The sequence below is a fragment of the Microtus ochrogaster genome, chromosome 2, assembly GCF_000317375.1.
Source record: "Microtus ochrogaster isolate Prairie Vole_2 chromosome 2, MicOch1.0, whole genome shotgun sequence".
NCBI lineage: Eukaryota > Metazoa > Chordata > Mammalia > Rodentia > Cricetidae > Microtus > Microtus ochrogaster.
In genome coordinates, this window is record NC_022010.1 from 98,129,048 (window position 1) to 98,132,355 (window position 3,308).

Genomic DNA, 3,308 nt, shown 5'->3' on the forward strand with positions numbered 1-3,308 from the left:
TTAGCATTTGGGTTGGAAGCTAGGGATCTGTTTGTGCATACAGGGTAGGGCAATAAATAACCATCTAAGGGGACTAAAGATAACCCAAAATAATTGGGCTCTGAATTTAATGGCATTCCAACCGCTGCCCATCATCAAAGTTCTGGTCCCTCAATTGGCCTTTGTGATCTCTGCCTCTTTCCAGGAATTTCCTTCAGAGTTCCAAGATCGCTGGTGGAGGCAGGAAATAGTATTCATCGCCAAACACTCTAGAACCCATGTTTTGCCAAACTCAGTGGCGTGGGAGGGAAAGAGAAGGAAAGAGAGCTGGAGACAAAAAGAAGAAACTTCAAGAAGCAATGAATAGTTGAGGCCTTGAGCATTTTGCTGGAAGAATTGTGGATTGACTTTATTTACACTTATCTAAGGGGGACATGCAAATGTTGGAGGTCAGAGGACACCTACAAGTCAGTTCTTTTCTTCCTGGAGATTGATCTCAGGCTTGTTGCTGGGCACCTTCAACCTCTGAGTCACCTCACCACCCTGAATTATGGATTCGCAAAAGTGCGCCGCCGGCAGCTGAGGAAAATGAGAAATTAATAACTGTTGATTACAATCACGCTGATTTTAATTGCACGCGCTTCCTAACACTTGCACACCAGAATGACAATAAGGTGTGATTGCAGGTCCCCAGAGGCGGTGGCTGACTTCTCTGGTAGGCAGGTTTGATTGTGGCTGCATTCAAAGACCATTTAGATGTGTGTTGTGGGTGGGATCCAAATGGTACCCAAGGCTGCCTTCCCTGACCAACTGGCACCAGGAGAATGACACACTATGTCCTCAGCCCCCAAGGACCTCTGTCACTATAAAGAGCCCTTTTTAGGGGATACAACCCACTGGAGGATAAAAGGGGGGTGGAAGACTGGGGAGCACAATATTTATATCTGTGTTCCAGGTGGAAATCAGGACTATGTCTCACCTTCTTAAAAGTCCTCAGGACGTTCTTTAAATAGGGTTTCTTCTCTCTTCTATTTGATCAGTGGAATCACTATTTCCCAGTCCTCAACCAATCCTTGTTCCTCGTGAAGGTTAAAAACAAACAGGGAGAACATGTGGTTTTTCCGCAAAACCACAATGATGGGGCTGAACAACCCACACGTCTTAATTGATGCTTCTCGTTCTACTGATGAAAAAGGCTGGCAGAGATTTATGAGAGCCTGGACTGAGCACACCCCTCCCCTTCTAGGGAAGCTGCTCCCTTTCTCCAGGGAAAAGAATAGTGTAACCATCCACAACTTTAGATATTAAAAGGGAAGAAACGACACTAGCGGTCAAGGCCTCGGAGGCTTTTGTTAGAGTAAGTAAGCCATCGTTATCTCAGAGTTGGCCTTCATGGGAGATTAGCTTCAGCTAATGCCCAGAGGTGGGAGGAGTTAATATGTAAATATGTTTAATATGTTCTTTTTTAAATCTAGAATGCTGTCACACCGATTAGTTCACCTTAACAGCTGGTAAACCATTAGACAGAAGCAGAATTTTCAAACTAATCTAATCAAATTGTGCTCAGTTGGCAATGAAGGAAGGAGAGCAAGAGGGTGGAGAGGTAAAAAAAAATCTCCAGCTCCTCAGCCTAAAACACCTGCACCAGGATGTGAAGCCCTCCCCTCCCTCCACCTGACCTGCTAGACACTTCAGCACAGACACTTACGTACAAAAACTTGATGACTTTTAGGAAAGCTCAAGAGTTCCTGAAAACCTCTTCTTCAACCCTGAGCCCCCATCCCTACCCCCAAATCTTGATGGTATATGTTTGAGTTGGGGTGCCTTATGGCATAGGCAAACTTCTGGAGAAATGAGTGTAGGCCATGAGACACCCCGACTCTTAGGGTGTACCCAAGGAAAACCACAAGATTTCAGGTCATACACACACAGCTGGTAACCATGTCATGCTTTAGAGATGAATGGAACTCATAACGCTAATTTCTTGGGACTGGGAAAATGGGTCAATCAGCAAAGTCCTTGCCATGTAAGAATGAGGAACCAAGTTCAAGCCTCATAACTCACATTTATAAAAACAACAACAAAACAAACAAAAACCAGGCAGCACTAAATGCACATGGTTCTGGGGGCTGAACTAAGAGGCTCCTCGTGTTTGCAAGGCAGGCAACAGTTTACGCATGGAGTTGTTTCCCAAACAGATGGATGCTTGACTATCAGATTCCCAGTCATACAACATGGCTTTTAAGTCATGTTTCTTACAGAAAGGTTTTAAAAGGAGCCAAGCATTTCCAGCTTCATTAAAATCAAGTTATTAACATTGGTAAAATGCTATTCATGAATCAAATATAAATTATTCTGGACTCCCTCAGATTTTCCACTGATGTCCTTGTTTCCTTCCCTAAGATCCAACCCAGAATGCCACGGTGCAGTGAGGCGTCTGTCTCCTTCATGTATACCAGTCTCTAGCACATCTTTAGCTTCCTCTCATCTTCCCGGCTCGGACTCTTCTAACGGAGACCAAGAAGTCACTTTGTTGGACACCCTTGATTTAGCTTAGCCTAATGTCTGAGTCAGAGTTGCTGGGGTCACACGTTTAGCAAGAGCACCACAGAGGGAGGTGATGTGTCCCTCGGGGCACGTGGCAGGGACGCAGCCATCACTGCCTGTCAGTACTTTGAGATGCATCACCTGGAGGTTTCTTGTGGTTGTTCTTCTCTGTGTAAACAGTATTGCTTTATATTGTTATTCAAATTAGTGATTAACAATTTGGAGAACCTTGTTAAATTAGGCAAATAGGCGAATTTGACCTCCATCTTTACGGGCCCACCAGAGTCTTGCTTTCCGATAGATGATCTTGTTGACAGGTGACCATTTTCCATTTCAGTTTGATTCTTTTCCTCAGTCAAGGATTTGACCGATGCCATTGTTTTTAACTGTGAGTGAGAGACTGAACCTAGAGCCTGGGTACTGGTGGGCAAGCACTGTCTCTGTCTCTACCATTGAGCTACGTATGCCTCGAACAATATAAACAGATGGGGAGTAACCATGGCTTTTCACCCTCGAAGACTCCTCTACCCCATGCCCACTTAAATACTCTCCTATGCCAAGCTCCGGCCCCTGACTCCTAAAACCAATTAAACTTTTGTTTTCTGCTTGAGTTCACACTGGTTTATGTTGTGATGATGTGGGATGCACCCAGGAAAGACATCTATAACTACAAATCCCACCCATGACATTCCCTTCTCTCGGTGTTGTTTACCCCTTTGTTTAGCTTTATTTATTAAAATACAAATGAAATATATCACTACACACACACATACACACATACA